This window comes from Cnephaeus nilssonii, assembly GCF_951640355.1.
Source record: "Cnephaeus nilssonii genome assembly, chromosome: 17".
NCBI classification, from domain to species: Eukaryota; Metazoa; Chordata; class Mammalia; order Chiroptera; family Vespertilionidae; genus Cnephaeus; species Cnephaeus nilssonii.
Window position 1 is genome coordinate 47,867,958 of NC_137088.1, and position 20,482 is coordinate 47,888,439.

The following is a 20,482-nucleotide window of genomic DNA, read 5'->3' on the forward strand; positions in this document are numbered from 1 at the left end:
TGCGGACTGAAGGGTCCCGGGTTCAATTCCGGTCAAGGGCATATGCCTGGGTTGTGGGCTTGATCCCCAATAGGGGGTATGCAGAAGGCAGCCAATCAATGATTCCCTCTCATCATTGATGTTTCTATCTCTCTCTTCCTCTCCCTTCCTCTGAAATCAATAAAAATATGTTTAAAAATGTGGGCAGTGCTTGTACACAGAACTGTGAGCTTCTCTTGTCTGCCTCTCTCTTTTCCAGGATTCTGGCTGCATTTTCCAGGTACTGTGCTTACCCTGAACTCTGTTCTTAGGGTTTTCAAACCAAAATGACAATGCGTTTCTACTGGCGTTAGCCACCTGGAGTCATGTAACTCAGCCTGCCTTTAGTCCACCGGTTGTCAAATGGGGAACTCACTCGGCTTGGTCCCTGCTTCCAAGTTCTGAATTCCAATGCCCCTCTAGCACCTGCTGGCTTATGTCCACTGTCCAATGGCACCAGGTAATTCCCTACCCCCTTCTTTATAGTTGTCATTTGTGAGAGTGTCAGGTTCAGGAGAGCCATATTACAAAGGGAAACAAGTAGAAACATTTAGAAAATGTTCCTTTGCTTTTCCTAGTTCCTCTGCTCAAAATACTTAGCCTCCACCCATAACCTCATCGAGTGATACTGGGTTTTGGTTTCAAGTAAACAGACTCAGAGCTTCCCAGATCAACTTGCCAAGTACACGCGGAGATTTGGAAAGAAAGCACAGCACAAAGTGAAATGATAAACAGCAATGAGATCATGCTCCTCGATGGGCAGCATTAATCTCAGAGCAACGAGGCTTGTGCAGGATCGTGGCTACAAAGATTACATGGTATTGTTGCCATGTTTTTTATTTTACCTTATTTTTTTTACCTCAGATATCTCTATATCCTGCCTCATTGGAAACTGCAATAGGTAATATACTAAGAGAAAGAGAATATTGAAAATAACATCCTTAAATACCAACACAGAGTTGGTAAATGCACATTTCCTCCTAATAATCTTCCTAAGGCTTCCATTTCTTGAGAGGTTTTATATGCCAGGCATATTGCTAATCATTTTACATAAATTGTCATTCAATCATTCATAATCATTCTATAAGGTAATTCCTATAATCAGACTCATGTTGTGGAGAAAGGAACCAGAATTCAGAGAGGTTAAGTGAGCTAACTGAGATCACACAGCAACTACAGAAATCCGAGTCAGTCATCTCAGAGGAAAAGCAGCAGAGAGTGTGTATCTGGGGCTCGGGGCACATGCCCTTTACTTTAGATAAGAAAAGAAGTCTTTCCAAGCAGGAGGAATAAGTGAGAACACTCAACGTTATATTCTACAATTCCTCTTTCCACTAATTACTGGTATTAAGATGCCCCTCCTTCGAATGCATATTTTATATTGACAGGTGTTTTTTTTGTTGTTGTTTTTTGTTTGTGTGTGTGTGTGTGTGTGTGTGTGTGTGTGTGTGTGTGTTTAAAGCTTTGCTTCATGACTTAAGAACAATAGCCAGAACAATAGCACAAGACCAAACAATTCCATGCAGAGACTCCAGTAAAGAGGCTGTGATACCAGGGCTCCATGTCACCACACTTACTGTCCTCACACCTTCTGTTTTCCAGGTAAACTCTGAGGCAGGTGGTTCAGCAGAGAGGAATCCGGCACATTAAGGAGTGAAGACACTGCCTCCTCCCACCACAATCTGCATTTGGTGATACTTCTGGAAGATGCAGCAATGCCTCACAGTCTTACAAATTCTAGGAGCAATCCTGCCTAACTTGTAAACTTTGCATAAACCCAAGGGTGTGACTGTGGAATGGAAAGGAAGGCAGGGTCAACCATTAGTAGGCAGGCAATGTACAGTGGAAGCCGGAGACAAGGTCTTGACTGGAAGCAACCAAAGGAATACAGTACCTTTGTGTGCTGGCACAGGGGCTGCTCAGTGTCTGCATTTACTAAATGTGTGAAACCGTTTGCTGAGACCTCACAGTGGGAAATGCTGCTAAGGGAGTAAAGATGAGAAGGGGTGACAGAAAAGGACAGGAGTGTGTATATACGCATGAAATCCAGGAGGGATTACGAACACAGTCTATTGACATCATACCAGGGAAATTTCACCACATTAGCTCATTTCTGCATACTCAAGATAGCCAATGAAACCATTCAAAGACACAGGAAGACAAGGGACTAGTTTGCCCTCTCTTCAAGACTTTTTATAAGACTTATCCTTCGTTGCTGCTAACACAGGCCACTAGGACTTACTCTGGCCAAGGACAGGCCCACGCTGCTTTCCGAGATGTGTTTCATATCAGAAGCATCCTCCTGCTGCTCCCAATTTCATTCCAATTCCACGATCATTCTCAAAGCCATGCAGAACATAACAACCTGGCCTTAACTGTTTACCCTGACTTTATACAAACCAATTATTAAACATGTATCGCTGTCTGGTGGTTGGGGGGGAGAATAATGTAACAACATGTCAACCAGGTAACAGGCTACACTTCACATAAAAGAAGGGGAATGGTTCCTTCAAAACATGAAGGCATCTCTCTTTTACTAAACTGACATAATATTTATACCCAATTTTAAAAAAGGGAGCTACAAATAGAAGTCGAGAGAGGGTCAATTCTCAGAGGGAATCGTGCCCCAAGAAAAGCTCTAATTTACGTTTACTATTATAAGGATGCCCATAGTCCGTCAATTATTACAAACTCTGTTAAAAATTTAAAAGTAAGTAAATGCTACCTCTCCAACTACTGTTACCTCCTCGGTGCTCAGTGGCAGGATGCGGAAAGCTTTCCCAGAGGGCAGAGGCAGGCGGGTGGTCCTGGGATACCTACACCAAAAACAAGAGATTCAGATGATTTCAGCAGTGATCTGAATGGCTTCCAGGTACAACTCCACTAGGCGCGTTCCCCTCGAAGACAGAGTTAGCGGCTGCACTGGTGTGGGTAAAAGGACAGAACACAGGCACACAGATGATGTCCATAAGTAGGAAATTATTCTGCATGAGAGAGATTGTGGTTCAAAACTGGCTTATGCGACTCACACCAGGTCACATAAGGGAGAGAAAGAACGGAGCCTGGACACTCGGCCTTCTCATTTCCACTCTAGGACTGTTCTCTGCATTACTGCCCCGCCTCAGAGCTACCAGTCCCAGCACCGGGCACTGGGACTTTCTGTTGTGCAAAAAGATGAGGCCGACCCACGAGTTGGGTAGGAAGAGTTCTCTGGCTTTGTAGTGGTCTGCGCCAAACCATCTGTCTGAAGAGTATTCTGTGGGTCACTTTTCTTCCTTGGCTTTGAAACCCTGGTGTCCACAGACTCTGAGGGGATCTGAGAATGGAAGGAACAGGGGGTTTTGGTCCACCTAGCCTGAGTTTGAATCCTTAGTAAGCCACTTACTATCTCTGTCTCTCATACACTTTCCACCTCTATCAAGTGGCCATAACATGTGAAGGGAATATCTACCAAGAGGATACATTTTTTAAAATAAGGACAAAGTACCGAGCACAGTTCCTGGCACGAGTTAGATGCTCAGGCAGTGAGAGCCCTGAGCCCCACCCCACCTGCAGGGACAGCTCTGGGCAGAGGGGTGACAGGAGGCCGGAAAGGCCCCCTGCCCACGAACCACTCAATGCAGTTACCAATCCTCCTGCTGTCAGGCCCTCTTGGCTCTGACCGCCACCTCTGCTTCACCTTCTCTGAAATAAAAAGATCATAATTACAAGCACCGATTCCTTTCCTAGGATGTGTTTAAAAGTAATTATTTTCTTTCTTATCTAATGGTTTCTGTTTATATAATACTGTGTGACCTGCTCAGTGCAATAACTGAACACAGATAATCATGCATTCAGCAAATAACTCCTGCGTTCCTACTAAGGTGCCAGCACTGTTCTCCACAGCAGTGAAAATCCTACCTTCATGATGCCTACACTTTGGCTGGGAAAGCAGACAATAAACTTAAAACCACAAAATGCATGATTGGTTGAATAGTGCCACGTGCTCTGGAGAAACAGAGTGAGAAAGGAGATGCTGAGTGTTATGATTGAATTAGGGCCCTCTCCCCGCAAAAAAGATACCTTGAAGCCCTATCCCCAGTACCTGAGAATGTGACCTCATTTGGAAATAGGATCATAATAGACGTAGCTAATTAAGGTGAGGTCATTCTGGAGTAGAACCATCTCCTACTCCAATGTGACTGGCGTCCTGGTGCGAAGGTGGCCATGTGACAGCAGACACGCACAGGGAGAAGGCGAGCTGTGCAGCTGCCAGCCCAGGAGGCCCAGGCAGCCCACTCCACTGAGCCAGGAGGAGCGAGGGAGGCCGCCCCGCAGGTTTCAGAGGGAGCACGGCTCTTAGACTCCCAGTTTTCCAGAACTGAGGGACAATCCATTCTACGGTCTTCAGCCACCCAATTTGTGGTACTTTGTTACAGAAGCCCCAGCAAGCGAATATAGTGAGTTTGGGAAATTGTAGCATTTTTAAGCAAAGAGATCAAGAAAGATTTCACTGAGAGGGTAACATTTCAGGAAAGATTCAATGAGGTTTAGAAGATGCCTCTGGATAAAGAAAGTTCCAGGTACAGGAAACAGGAGATGCAAAGGTCCAAGGCAGGAGAATGCTTGGTGTGTTTGAGGAACAGCAAAGCCTGGAGGCCAATGTGGCTGAAGCAGGGAAAAGAGAGAGGTGGGAGACCAGGCCAAGAAGACAAAGGAAGGAAGGAAGGAAGGAAGGAAGGAAGGAAGGAAGGAAGGAAGGAAGGAAGGGAGGGAGGGAGGGAGGGAGGGAGGGAGGGAGGGAGGGAGGGAGGGAGGGAGGGAGGGAGGGAGGGAGTCGAACACCAGTTCTTGACTGCATTTCAATTGGTCACAGATGGTTAGTGTTGTAAGGATGAAACTCAAAACTATGTTTTGACAATCAGTGAGACTGGTGGTGACTCCTCCCAGGTTGGCTCAGCTTAGAGGGCTGAATTTAAGTCCAGCCAGCAGAGGGAACCATCTGTCACTTGAAAAGACACTGGGCCTCAGCAGAACAGAAGGCCACCAGTCGCCACCATCTCCAGCACTTACCAGTGCCTTTGGAACCACAGGGAAGAGGGAACACACATTTCAAAGTAAACTGAGAGTGTGCCTTGGACATCTTTTCAACCCTTCCAAAAGGCTCATTTTAATTTTCTAGAATCAAGGGAACAATATGCTTGATTAGTTCTTCAGCCGACTTAGCAATTTTGCTTTTCATATTTCTGTCCTTGAAGCAAGTTTGCCATTAACCTTATATGTTCTAGGACTTGAGATTAGACATTTTCTCCCTCCAAAATGAAATTTTTTGCTTTAAAAAAAAACACTTAGCTTTCTGATAATTAATTTTTGCTGCTAATAACCAAAAGATACTCTTTGAGACAAGGAGGTCATTCTTTAAAGTGGCTAGAAGTATGAAGAATGTTCCTTCTCTCCCTGGAGAGAGAATCCATGGATGAAAAAAGTTTACTGGAAAGTTCGGTAATCATAAAGCAAAAGCCCAAAAGATTGGCTCAATAATGTGTGTTTAAAAATGCCTTATATGTACACTTACTTGAAAGACCTTAAGGCAGGGGTCCTCAAACTTTTTAAACAGGGGGCCAGTTCACTGTCCCTCAGACCGTTAGAGGGCCGAACTATAGTTAAAAAACAAAACAAAAACAAACAAACAAACAAACAAACAAAAAAACAACTATGAACAAATTCCTATGCACACTGCACATATCTTATTTTGAAGTAAAAAAAACAAAATGGCAAAAACACCCGGAGGGCAGGATAAATGTCCTCGGTGGGCTGCATGTGGCCCACGGGCCACAGTTTGAGGACGCCTGCCTTAAGGCTTGAAGCAGCAGCTAGCCAAATCCATTAAGATAAATCTGGCTATACCCACGTCTTTACATAAGGCAACTCAGAGGCAGAAGGTACCAATTCAGTTCTGGATTGCCTCCATTGCTTCACCCCATCATAGCCCTAATATTTAAAACTAGAGGCCCGGTGCACAAAATTCGTGCATGGGGGGATGTGTCCCTCAGCCCAGCCTGCACCCTCTCCAATCTGGGATATCCCTCTCACAATCCAGGACTGCTGGCTCCCAACTGCTCGCCTGCCTGCCTTCCTGATTGCTCCTAACCACTTCTGCCTGCCAGCTTGATCACCCCCTAACCACTCCCCTGCCTGCCTGATTGATGCCTAACTGCTCCCCTGCCAGCCTGTTTGCCCCTAACTGCCCTCCCATGCAGGCCTGGTCACCCCTAACTGCTCTCTCCTGCAGGCCTGGTCACCCCCAACTGCTCTCCCCTGCAGGCCTGGGTCCCCCCCAACTGCCCTTCCCTGCAGGCCAGGTTGCCCCCAACTTCCCTCCTCTGCCAGCCTGGTCACCCCTAACTGCCCTCCCCTGCAGGCTTGATCGCCCCCAACTGCCCTCCCTTGCAGGCCTGGTCCCTCTCAACTGTCCTCCCCTGCTGGCCATCTTGTGGCGGCCATCTTGTGTCCACATGGGGGCAGCCATCTTTGACCACATGGGGGCAGCCATCTTGTGTGTTGGAGTGATGGTCAATTTGCATATTACTCTTTTATTAGATAGGATTATCCCTTTGTGTCTGTCATGCTGCAGTTGGGGTTTGAGTTGGTTTCCATCAATAAAACAAACAAGGTAGAAGGGGATGTTATGAATAAGTTACCAATGTAAATGTGCTACTTTTGCCTTTGGATTTGGGTGATGATAAACATGATTCCACACATAGAAAGTAGATTGTTCAGAAATACTACACTTGCTTTGTTTAATTTATAAGGAAGTACTTATAATAGTATGGCTGCTCTGCACTGCAATAAGCATTGGATTTTCAAATGAACAAAGGAAGTATGTGAGGACTCCTTATAAATGGAACTGCAGCAAAGGGCATTCAGCAAAGGGCTGTGCACCAAACAAGATGGGCAAAAAGCATCCCACTCAACCCTGAAGATGAAAACAACCATCAGATGGCTTCTGACTCTACATTCTCCGCTCCTGGCTAATGACATGCTGAAACCTTACAATGAAATGTTAGGGAACTGCTGCTGTTTGGAGTTGTCACACTATTTGGGACAAATGAGGACACTATCATTTCATTCCTCTGGGTCATAAATTGAGGATGCTTTAGCAAACTAGCATAAGGAGGCAATTTTGCATAGTGGTTAAGAATGTGCATTCGAAGCCTGGGCTCTATCAACCAAATGAGTGCATCACTCTACCTAAATCATCAATCTTGGTCATGCTCATGTCCCTCATTGGTAAAATGGGGATAATAATTTTGCCTTCATCATAGAGTTATGAGGGGGGCAATTTATGGAAAGGTTCTGGAACATGGTTAGAATTCAAGAATAGTTGCTATCACTTTTTTTTTAAATCATCGCCATCACTTTTATTATGTTTAACAGTATTCTCATTTTCATCCATTATCCTCATTTTCATCCATTATCCTCATTTTCACAGCAAAGGAAAACATCCACAAAATGAAAGGCAACTTATTGAATGGAAGACAATAATTGCAAATCATATATCTGGTAAGGGGCTGTTACCCAAAGTATACAAAGAACTATACACTTCAAAAGCAAAAAACAAAACAAAACAAAAAAACTATTAAATAATGGGCAGAAATTTTGAATAACTTTTTTCCAAAGAAGACATACAGATGGCCAACAGGTACATCAAAAGATGTCAATATCACTAATCATTAAGGAAATGCAAATCAAAACCACAATGGGAAATCACCTCACACTTGTTATAGTGGCTATTATGAAAAAGGAAAGAGATAAGTGCTAGTGAGGATGTGAAGAAAAGGGAAATACAAATACCATATAATTTATCTTCTATGTGGAACCAAGAAAACAACAACAAACTCATAGATACAGAGAACAGATTGGTGGGTGCAAGGGGTGGGAGAGAAATGGGTGAACTTTTAAAATAAATTGAATTTTAAAATGTTTAAGTTCATTAAAAGCACAACTCACCACCTTGTTTGGCAATTAATTACTTTCATTCACTTAACAATTAGATATTGAGGATCTAATAAGTGCCAGTACTAGGCTAGGGGCTGGAGTACTCAGGTGATCAAAGTCAAACATGATCTACGCCTCCTGGAAGTTACTACAGGAGGTGGGAAAAGCCAGATACTCCCACAGGGAGAGTGTCTTCTCCATCTGAGGGAAGCGCTCTAGATACTAAAACAAAGGAATTTGATTTAAATCTGAAACCTGATGGGTGGGAAGGAGGTAGACAGGGGCAGAAGGATGGCTTTCTAAGGTGAGAGAATACAACATTCAAAGGCATGGAGTAGCTAGTGTGTCTTCATTGTTATTGGAAGTCAGTGCAAACTGTCCATTGAATAGTTCACTTTCATTGAACTAGTCAATGAACAATACATCAGATACCTACTATGAACAGGCACTGTGCTGAGCCCTGGGACAGGACAGTAAGCAAGACTGACTCTCGCCCTCACCCTTACCTCCAAATACTTAATTCCTCTGTTTGAAAATGCACTGAAGTCATTATTAACTTTGTAACCAATAAATTCTATCTTTAGTTTTTATTCCAAAGATTCCATGTGCATGGAAAAATTGTAATGCTTTCTCTGGTCAGACAAGGAATGCTACATAAGCCAAATAATTCCCTTTCTTCCTTGGGGCCTACCAACTTATACTAGAAAGGTGGTCATGTGTCTGTGTTCTGATTAATTATTCTATTACTTGCATAGTACCTTTAACTCAGAGGCCTAAAATTCTTTGGGAAGTTGACAGAAGAGAGGAAGGAATGGACAGGAAAAGAGGGACAGAGGGCAAGTTTCTTGAGGTCTGGGAATTGTCCAATGGGCCTTTTGCAGTTTTCATGGTAGCAAACATGGGCTGAATGAAAGGTAGTAACTTCTGATTGATGACTGGCTAAATGAAGAATACAAAGCCTCCTGAATCAACTTGGGCACAATTATGGGGGAGAAAAAGTGAAAGTTGCTTACTTCTCTCTAATATCCATTTGAGAGGGAGAGCTCAAAACCATGGTTGAAAAGCTCAGCACAATGGTTACTGTACAGCAGTTCAATAACCAAACAGGAGAACCTTTGAGACCACAAGAGAGAACACTAGAACCTCAGGTGTCATTAGAGATTTCTTTCAGGGAACGAGGCCCTTAATAAGAGAACATTTCCTTCTTACTCTAGTACTGGTCTAAACAAGAGAAATGACATAGTGTAACTGACCTCTCACTGATGGAAAAAAATGTTAAGCTTCTTTATGACAAAATGGAAATACATTTGCAATTCTATTTCCTAATGTTCTCTCAGTTATTTGGAGGGAGGAGGGAAATTGTTAGTTCTTTTGTTTCAAAACTCCACACTGTGAAAAGGAAATTGTAATACTAGTATAATTATCTGGTTAACTACCAGGAGAAGGGGGAATATTTTTTAGAAGTTTGGAAGACACCTATTTTATCAATATTAGAGAACTGTAGAGCTCTGTCTTGTTCATGGCTAAAGCCATCCAATTCATATAACAGTAAACGTTACATTTAAGGAGGTATTAAAGCACCTCAATCTTGCCATTAATTCAACATATTAATGAGATTTTCTCACTTAATCCCCAGTCATGAACTGTCTGTGATATCATGGCAGTAATATTATAGCAGTAAAGAGTGTATAGCTTGCTTCAGGTAGCTGGCTAAGGCCAGTTCCATGATGCTTCAACTCTTGTGACAGGTAGAAAAGTAAATCATATCTGTATTCTCCTAAGACTAAATCATATCTGTATTCTCGTAATATGAAATCATTTCTGTATTCCTAAGAAACTCTTCAGTGCTAACAAGTATACCAACTAGTTGATAAACTGGAAAGAAAACAGTATAAGTGATGGTACTCCAGGAAACAGTTAAAAGGAGAAACTCAGAAAATACGACTGTGAAGATAGATAATGAGATTCTCAGAACAGTATGGTGAGGGAAGGAAGAAGTCAAATAGCGTACGTTTTTAAAAGGTAAGTTATTCCTAAAGCAATTACCTAAATGTGAGAGTTCCTCTCACGGTTCTCAACCTTAGACTCTGAAAGGGAACTTCTGATAATGCAAGACTAAGAGAGCCAATTACTTCAGCACCAAGACATCCTAAATCTTTGGACTTGGCAGTTCAAAAAAACTCTTGGGAAGTGTTCTTATAAATTCCCCACTAACGACTCTGACTTTATACATGTAGACTCTAAAGGATGAATGAAAACTAACCAATTAGACAGCAAAGCAGAGAAGAGGGAGCACTGAATGACAAACCTCCCAGAGTTTCAGTTGTGCCTCCACCACCAACAAGCTCAGAGCTCTAATTGATAATTACACAGCACTTAGTATGCCAAGAACTTTCCATTCTCTGCCACATTTCCTGTAATCTTTATAATGCAGTCTTTATAACCTATGAGGAGAAATTGCCATGTTGGAGAAGAGAGGTGAGTAGTGTGCCCAAGACCGCCTGGCCCTGAGTGGTGGGGGCAGGATCCTGAGGGGAGCAGAGTTTGCCTTAAAATTTTTGCCTTTGGAGATAGTGATTATTTTTAAGTTGGTTATTTTTAAGAAACAAAGACTCAGAAAATGTATCACCACTATGCTGTGTACTTGAAACTAATATAATATTGAATGTCAACTGTAATTAAAAAATAAATAAAAATTTAAAAAAACAAAAACTCAGAATCTTTGATCTTCCCTTAACTGCCTGAAAGAATTTAGATAGAGAGCCTGTGCCAGGAAGGGCGATGTCATCACAGACAGATACAGTTTAATATCAACCAGTGTGTGATAGACAGGGAGGAGCGTAGCAAAGTCCTCTGTGTCCCATTGCTAAAAATGGCCCGCAAACAGTTTATTTATCAATAACAGTTCATTTGCTGCCCTGACCGGTTTGGCTCAGTGGATGGAGCTTCGGCCTGCGGACTGAAGGGTCCCGGGTTCGATTCCGGTCAAGGGCATGTACCTTGGTTGCAGGCACATCCCCAGTGGGAGATGTGCAGGAGGCAGCTGATTGATGTTTCTCTCCCATTGATATTTCTAACCTTCCATCCCTCTCCCTTCCTCTCTGTAAAAAATCAGTAAAATATATTTAAAACAACAACAACAACAACAACAACAAAACACATTTGCTTTTCTATCTATGGGTGAATTGCCATCCTGCACGCTGAAGTCCCAATCCACAGCCTCCTCCCTTCTCTTAGCTCCAGATGGCACAGAAGCCTTAACTGCAGATCTGTCCCAGGTCTCATATTCTCATGGAACCCCCTGTGTACACACATGATAAATTTTCTCCTGTTAATCTGTCTCATGTTAATTTGATTACTAGTCCAGCCAGAAAAACTTAGAAAGGCAGAAAGAGAGTTTGTTGTTGTTTTTTAAATCCATGCACTTCAAATACGAAACTCTCCAACCCCAGAGCCCAGCCCTCACCCACCACTCTGCAGACAAACTCGGTCACCTGCTAGGATGCTCTAAAAGGTGCTAAGATTTAGGAGGCAAGATAGGATAATGGGAAAAGCTCAGGTTTAACATGACTTTGTGGCCCAGGAGAGCAGCTTCTTCTCCCCTTTTTTAAATTAAGCCTTTTATTTTGACACTAGGGGCCCGGTGCACAAAATTCGTGCACTGGGGTTGGGGGTCCCTCAGCCCAACCTGCCCCCTCTCACATACTGGGTGCCCTCAGGGGATGTCCTACTGATGGCTTAGGCCGCTCCCCACGCTCCTTTGTGGGAGGCAACCGGGCTGATCAGGGGAAGGCAGCAGCCCCATCACCCCGCTGCTGCAGCCACTGCCAGTCACCACAGCCACCAAGGTGTTTTCATCAGCACGGACTCCAGTCCCTTCACCAAGAAAAAATGACAACTTTCTTTAGGCATTTTCAAGATGTGTCTTTCATAGGATATGCATTTTTTTTTAATCCTCACCTGAGGGTATGTTCCCATTGATTTTTAGAGTGTGGAAGAGAGAGGGAGAGACAGAGAGAAACATCAATGTGAGAGAGACACTTTGATTGGTTGCCTCCTGTATGAGCCCTGACCATGGGCACCAAGCTGGGGGGCATGCAGGGATCCCTGGGCCGCATGCAGCGGTGGCCGCCAAGGGTCTCCACACACCCCAGAGGCCAGCAGCCAGCCCCCCATCATGTGCGCCAGGCTGGGGGCGTGGACCCAAACTGCCTCTTGATGCTGGAGCATTCCCAAGCGGCTGGGGGCACTATGGTGACAGGGGATGTTCCCACCCCGCCCCGCCCCCAGCCCCTTGGCTCCTGCACCTATAGACTCAAAGTCGCCAGGGGGCGTTCTGGGACCCCTGCCACTCAGGACCTAAGCAAGGGGCCTACAGGCTCGGACAGGCCTGGGTCCTGAGGATGTTTGCGGGACCCAGCCCCTTGGCGCCTGCACCCTTAGGCTCCAAGTGGCCAGGGGGAATTCTGGGACCCTGCCCCTCAGGACCTAAGCGTGGGCCTACAGGCTCTGATCGGCCTGGGTCCAGAGGATGTTTATGGGACCCAGGCCGCTCAGGACCTAAGCGCAGGCCTACAGGATCTGAGCGGCTTGGGTCTGGAGGATGTTTCCCAGACCCCAGACCTCTGCAAGTGTTTGGGGATGGGAACATTCCCGCGTCGCTATGGCGACACGGGAATGTTCCTGCCCCGCCAAGGCTCCCAGTGGCCAGGGGGCGTTCTTGGGCCCCTGCCGCTCAGGACCTAAGCGCGGGCCTACAGGCTCTGAGCGGCCTGAGTCCGGAGGATGCTTACGGGACCCAGGCTGCTCAGCACCCGCATATGCAAATTAACCGCCATCTTGTTCGCTCTGATTGGCTGTGGGCGTAGCGAAGGTGCGGTCAATTTGCATGTTTGTCTATTATTAGGTTAGATAATTGTAGACTCACAAGCAAGTTCATAGAAAAAATACAGAGGTTCCATGTACCCTTTACTCAATTTCTCCCAATGGAAACATCTTGCAAATATACAATACAACAATAGCACACAAGGATATCAAAACTGAAACAGTCAGATACAGAATATCCCATCACCACAGGGACCCCCTCCCCCTATTGCCCTTTAATAGCCACACCTATCTCCTTCCCACTCCATCACCATTTATATGATTTCAGGAATGTTATATAAATGGAATCACACGGTATGTAATCCTTTGGGATTGGCTTTTTTCCCCTCAGCTTAAATCTCTGAAGATTCAACCAAGTAGTTGCTGCCAAGTAGTTGCATGCATCAATGGTTCATTGCCAAGCAGCATTACAAGCTATGGATGAACCAGTTGGTTTAACCATTCACCCAGTGAAGGACATCTGGGCTGTTTTCTGTTTGGGGCTATTACTAATAAAGCTTCTATGAACAGGTTTTTGTGTGACCATAAATTTTCATTTTCTTGGGATAAAGGTCCAGTAGTATGGTAAGTGCATGTCTGTTTTTATAAGAAACTGCCAAACTAGTTTCCCCAATGGCTGTGCCATTTGCCATTCCCACCAGCAATATATGAGTAATCCAATTTCTCTGCATCCTATTGCTTTTTAATTTTAACTATTCTGATAGGTGTACAGTCCTATATCACTGTGGCTTTAATTTGCATTTCCCTGATAGCTAATAATGTTGAACATCTTCTCATGTACTTACTTGCCATCTGTATAACCTCTTCAGTGACGTGTCTTCATAACTTGAACATTTTCTAATTGGATGGTTTGTTTTTTTACTGTTGAATTTGAGAGGTCTTTGTACTAGTATATTCTCGATACCTGTTCTTTCTCAGGACTGGTAGATATGTGGTTTGCAAATATTTTCTCCCAGTCTGTAGCTTGTTTTTTCATCCTTTTAATAGGGTCTTTCACAGAACAAAAGTTTTAATTCTAATGGAGTCTAATGTATCTTTTCTTCCTTTTATGGATTTTGTTGGTAACAAGTCTATGAATTCTTTGCCTAGCCCTAGATCCTAGAGACATTCTCTTATGTTTTCTTCTAAAAGTTTTATAGTTTTACATATAAGTCCATAATACATATTAAGTTAATTTTTATATAAGATGTGAGACTTACTTTTAGGTTCATTTTTTGCCAGTTGCTTCAGGACCATTTGTTGAAAAGACTTTCTTTATTCCATTGAGGAACATGGTACTTTGTCAGAAACCAGTTGGGTCTGCTTGGGGGGTTCCTTATTCTGACCCCTTGATGTATGTGTCTATTACTCCATGAATAGCCAATATTGTTTTAGCTACTCTAGCTCCTTTGTTTTCGTATGTACATGATCTTGTATATACAACAAAATTATGCTGGGATTTTTATAGCAACTGCATTAAACCTGTAGTACATCAATTTGGGGAGAATTGGTATCTTCTACTATGCTGTGACTTCTAAATCATGGTATGTCTCTCCACTTATTGTGATTTTCTTTGATTTCTTTCATCAGCATTGTGTCAGTTTCAGCACATAAGCTCTGTAAAGGTTTTGTTAGATTTAAACATAAGTATTTCAGAATTGTGAGCATGTTCATTGGCTGTATACAGAAATACAATTGTGTTTTTTATAATTATTTTGTATCCTACAACTTTATTGAGCTCACTTAGTTTTAAGAATTTTTCTTTGTTTTAGATCACTTAAGGATTTTCAAGGTAGAAAATCATGTCATCTGGAATAGTGACAGCTTTCTTTCTTCCTCTCCATCTATATGCCTTATGTTTCCCTTTATTGCCTTATTGCCTTGACTGAACTTCTTGTTCTGTGTTGAATAGGAGTGTCAAGAATAAACATCCTTCCTGAATTTAAAGGAAAGCATTCAGTGTTTAATCATTAAATAGAATGTTATCTGTGGGTAATAAAACATTGTCCTTTACCAAGTTGAGAAAATTCCCCTCTATTCCTATTTTCTGAGAGGTTTTTATTAAAATCATAAATCAATGTTGAATTTTGGCAAATGCTTGTTTCTGCATCAATTAATACAATCTATGGTGAATTACACTGATTGGCTTTTTTAATACTGAACTAGTCTACCATCCCTAAAATAGACCTCATTTGGTTATAGTGTAAAATCCTTTTTTTATTCTGAGTTCAATTTGCTAATATTTTGTTAAGGAATTTGTGTCTATATTCATGGATCTTTAGATTCCTGTTTTGTTTTGTTTTCTTTTACATTGCTTTTACCTAGCTTTGTTATCTGGGTAATACTAGTTTCATAAAGTGAATTGGGAAGTGTTCTCTTCTATTTCCTGGAAGAGTCAGTGTAAAGTTGGTGTTAGTTCCTCTTTCAGTGTTTGGTAGAATTCTCCAGGGAAAACATCTGGGCCTGCAGATTTCTCTTTTTTTTTTTTTTAATGTATTATATTGTTTTTTTTTACAGAGAGGAAGGGAGAGAGATAGAGAGTCAGAAACATCGTTGAGAGAGAAACATGGATCAGCTGCCTCCTGCACACCCCCCACTGGGGATGTGCCCCGCAACCAAGGTACATGCCCTTGACCGGAATCGAACCCAGGACCCCTCAGTCCACAGGCTGAAGCTCTATCCACTGAGCCAAACCGGTTTGGGCCAGATTTCTTTTTTAAGAGTTAAAAATTATGAATTTCATCTCCTTAATAGTTATAGGGCCATTAAAATTCTCTATTTCATATTGGGTGAATTGTGGGAATTTATTTTTTGAGGAAGTGGTCTATTTTCTCTAAAATGTCAAATTTATATGTGTAGAGTTGTTCATAGTATTCCTCTATTATCCTTTTTATATATGCTGGGTCTATAATGATATCCCCCTATTTCATTCCTGATATAGGTAACTTATGCCTTCTGTGTTTTTTTTCTTTGTTAGTCTTCTTACATGTTAGTCAATTTTATTAGCTTTTTTAAAGAGCCGGCTACTTTTGCTTTTTTATCCAATGTTTGCCTGATATAAGTCTTTTCACATTTTACTTTAATCTGCTGCAATTATTATATTTGAAGTGAGCTTATTATACAGTATATAGTTGGATTATATTTTTAAAACAACCGCCAATCTCTGGTTTTAAGTAGTATATTTAGACCATTTAGCTTAAGTTTAATTATTGATATTTTAGGACTTAACCTACCATTTTCTTTTTGTTTGTTTTCTATTTGTCCTCTCTGGTTTGTGTTTTTCCATTTTCTGCATTCTGCCTTCTTGCATACTATTTGAACATTTTTGGAATTCTATTTTGAATTACCTAAAGTGTTTTTAAATCCATTTCTTTGTATAACTTCTTTAGTGGTTATTTTAAGTATTACATTATTTACTCATAAATTATCACAAATTACTGGTGTCATCTTACCAGTTTGAGCAAAGTTTAGAAACCTTACCTCCTCTTATGTCTCTTTACTCCCATTTATAATGTATTTATCTTAAACATTTCCATCCTTTCCATCCACATCAGAAAGTATTGTAATTTTTGCTTCAGTGGTCAAACAAAATTTAGGAATCTCGAGAGGAAAAGGTAAGCCACTGCATTTACTAAAATCTTTGCTTACTGTGCTTTTCTCCTTCCCTGGTGTGCCAAGGTTCTATCTTTAAATCATTTCCTTTCCGTTATCCCTTCTTTCAGAGCAGGTCTACTGGTGACACATTCTCTTAGTTTTCCTTCATCTGAGAATATCTTGACTTCCCTTCACTCCTGAAGGGTCCGTTCACTGGTCATTGGACTCCGGGTTGATTCTGCATTGACTGCAATTTTCATTCAGCACTAGAAAGCTGGAAGCTCCTGAGCCTCAGCAAAAACTCAAAAATAAGACATGTAGGGAGAGCTAAAAATACAGACCCAATAACTGGAGACTACTGAGTTAACATGTCACCAGGCGACAAGCAACTCTGATTCTTGTAGGAGAAACAGACTTGCAAAAGAATAATTACAATTACATGTGATAAGTTCAAAACTGCAGGCAGGTACTGGTCACGGGGCTGACAGAGTGAGCAGCAGTGCTGGGAGAATCAGCAGAAGCTGTCGGAGGAGATGAGTGAGCTGGATTTTGAGGACTGGGCAGTAGAACTAGTTTCCCAGTAGAGGGAAAAACATTTGCAAAAGCCCTGAGAGAAATGAAGCTGGCACATTTGGGAAATGATACAAACCAACACCTGGCTGAAGTGCGCGGCATCTGTAGAGCCAAAGGGAGATGAAGTGGGAAGACAGGAAAGGCGGATGCTGGGGGACCTCAGCCCCAGCTAAGGAGTTTAGACTTTGTCCTCTGCACCACCGAGAGCTGCCAAATGGATGAAACTGGTGAATATAATATTCACAGAAATGACTGCTACTATTATGCCCTTTTAAAAGTAGCTTGTCACTGAATTATTAATATTATCTTTATTCTAATATATATCAAAATTGAGTTTATGTAATGGTAGGATGTGGTCATGACCAATAAAAGTAGGAGACAGCTGAGCCCTGCCTTCTACACTGCATTTTTTTAAAATTCAATTTATTGGGGTGACATTGGTTTACAAAACTGTACAGGTTTCAAGTGTACAACTCAACAAAACATCACCTCCCTCCATGCCCCTTTCCCTCTGGCTATCACCACACTGCTGACTATGTTTATTATCCTATATAATAAAAGCCTAATATGCAAGTTTTACCCTCAGGTGGTCATTTGACCAAGAGTTCAACTGGGAGACCAGGAGTTCAACTGCTCACTATGATGTGCACTGACCACCAGGGGGCAGTGCGGAACATGGCAGGCGTTGGTGATGCAGCACTGGTAGCAGGCAGCAGTGGAGGCGCTGCCGGCCCAGATAGGCCCCAACAAGAGCAGGACCGTGGCGGGATGATGGAGCAGGTAAGTGGGTGGCACCAGACCAAGGCGGGTGCAAGCGGGGCCCAGGTGCTTCCCAGGGCACAGAGGTCAACTGGGACCTGCCCTTCCATTCCAGACACTCACACTTTGACCGCCAGCCAGGCCTAGGGACCGCACCTGTACATGTATTTCGTGCACCAGGCCTCTAGTATTTATATATATAAATTTATATATATAAATTATTTATATACTAGAGGCCCAGTGCATGATTTAATCATGCACCAGGCCTTCCGAAAGCCTCTGGCGCGGCGGAGGCTTTCAAAAGGCCTTGTGCCGGAGCAGACAGCCGGCCAGCTCCCCCGCTTTGGCTTTTGATCGCGGGGGAGCTGGCCGGCTGTCCGCCGGTGCACCAGGCCTTCCGAAAGCCTCCGGGGCGGCGGAGGCTTTCGAAAGGCCTTGTGCCGGAGCAGACAGCTGGCCAGCTCCCCCGCTTTGGCTTTTGATCACGGGGGAGCTGGCCGGCTGTCCGCCGGTGCACCAGGCCTTCCGAAAGCCTCCGGCTCAGCGTCCTGCTGGCCCAATCAGCTACCCCGGCCACCCTGTGTCCCGCCCCCTGCGCCTCCTGCTGGCCCAATCGTGGGTGTAGCGGAGTGATGGTAATTTACATATTACCATTTTATTATGTAGGATATATATATGTGTGTGTGTGTGTGTGTGTGTGTGTGTGTGTGTGTATTATAGGCTCGGTGCACAAATTCGTGCACCAGTGGGGTCCCTCGGCCTGGCCTGTGGGATCAGGCCAAAACTGGCTCTCCGACATCCCCCAAGGGGTCCCGGATTGCAAGAGGGCGCAGGCCAGGCCAAGGGACCCCACTGGTGCACAATCGGGGCCAGGGAGGAACATGGGAGGTTGGTCAGCCGGGGAGGGACTATGGGAGGGCTCCAGGGCTTGTCCGGCCTGTCTCAGTCCCAATTGGCCAGACTCAGCAGCAAGCTAACCTACCAGTAGGAGCATCTGCCCCCTGGTGGTCAGTGCACATCATAGTGACTGGTCTACTGTCTGCCCCCTGGGTGTCAGTGCACATCATAGCGAGTGGTTGAATGGCCTTAGCATATCATTTGCATATTATGCTTTGATTGGTTGAACGGATGACTGGCCGACCAGACACTTAGCATATTAGGCTTTTATTATATAGGATGTGTGTGTGTGTGTTTTGCTTAGTCCCTTCACCTTTTTTCACCTAGGCGCTAAACCCTCTCCCCTCTGACTGCTATCAGTCTATTCCATGTATCCATGTCTCTGCTTCTATTTTTGTCCCTCAGTTTATTTGTTCACTAATTCCACATGTGATATCTGTCTTTCTCTGATTGGCTCCCTCCTGCTGGCGGATGATTTCAGTGTCTCTGTGGTCAGTGAATCAGGCAGCATGGACTGAGATCATGGCTAGATGGCACCACTCTAGTGAAATGCTTCAGCTTTCATGGGGCTTTGAGTTACCCGGCTTTTGTCAGTTTTGGTCAAAACATTAACATTACTTAATGTATATTTTGCATTATTTTCTAAATGAAACATTTCCAAGGCCAGCGGCTGAGCAAAACAGATTTATGCGCAGCATGTCAGGTTTACATCCAAGCTCCAGAAATGCCCAAGGGGCCTTCAGAGACAGACCCTGTCCCGCTGCCCAGTGCCCACGTTGACCCTGTGCCCAGCCACACAACCCTCCCACCCACCATGAGCATCTACAGTCCCTCCTAGAATGGAGGTGGGTATCACTGATTATAATTGCTATCATATTTCTGGTGAAAACGTAATTTCATAAAGGGTAAAAACAAAGAGAGAGCAGAATAAAAGATCTTCATATGGTAACATAAGTGCTTTCACCACAGCCTTATTTCCTTTCAGTCCAATCATTAAAAAGAAACGTCACATTAAGTGCTACTGAGTTGTGGCCCTGGCTGGGTAGCTCGGTGTTTACAACATCATCCTGATAGACTATAACTAACTGCAGGTTCAATTCCTGGTCAGGGCGCATATAAGAATCAATAATGAATGCATAAATAAGTGGGAGAACAAACTGTTCTCTCTCTCTCTCTCTCTCTCTCTCTCTCTCTACCCCTCCTCCTCCTCCGCCTCCTCCTCCTCCTCCCTATCTCAAAAAGGCAATAAATAAATTTTAAAATAGATAAAAATAAATGCTACTGAATTGTATAATTGAAAATGGTTAAAATGGAAGGTTTTATGTTATTTATATTTTTCCACAATAAAAACATATTGTCAATGGAAAAGAAAAGAGTGTCATATTCATGCCGCCTCTCTCCTGCCGTGGAGAGAAGAAAAGCAAGACCCTCCCTGGGCACTTAATCTCACTTGGACTGGAGGTGGGGGCTCTTTGTTTGGATTAGGAGCTCTCTATTACTCAGTCTTCTTTGAAGAAAAAATATTTTTCAGAGCCTGAAGAAGTGTCAAACTTTTTTTAAAACAGAAAGAGAAAGCATGAACATAGCCATTAAAAATGAAGACATAAACTAGAATATTCACAGACAGGAAGTAAGGAGCCAAAAAGCATCAACCTGTTTAGGCTGATGCACTTAAGAAGGAAAGACATTTGCTTGCATCCCTTTTCCATTAAGATCATTTCCTCTTTATTCCCATTTCTTTCATAGTGCGCCCATTGTTTTCTGTTTTATCTCTATGGCTGCTGTTCTAAAAAAAGTTAAC

General features: G+C 43.2%; 1 protein-coding gene across 8 annotated transcripts in view; it reads right to left on the reverse strand.

Annotated features, from left to right (window-relative positions):
* The window catches only part of FHIT (fragile histidine triad diadenosine triphosphatase), a 1,334,508-nt gene that overhangs the window by 953,938 nt on the left and 360,088 nt on the right, over positions 1–20,482 (reverse strand). For 3 of the 8 annotated variants that reach the window (XM_079795475.1, XM_079795469.1, XM_079795472.1), the window contains one exon: positions 2,762–2,834. The exons of 2 other annotated variants lie outside the window; for them this stretch is intronic. The gene's annotated coding sequence lies outside the window, so the exon portion shown is untranslated. Of the gene's footprint in view, positions 1–2,743; positions 2,835–20,482 lie in introns of all 8 variants that reach the window. 3 more of the 8 variants (XM_079795474.1, XM_079795468.1, XM_079795470.1) reach the window with 1 other exon arrangement.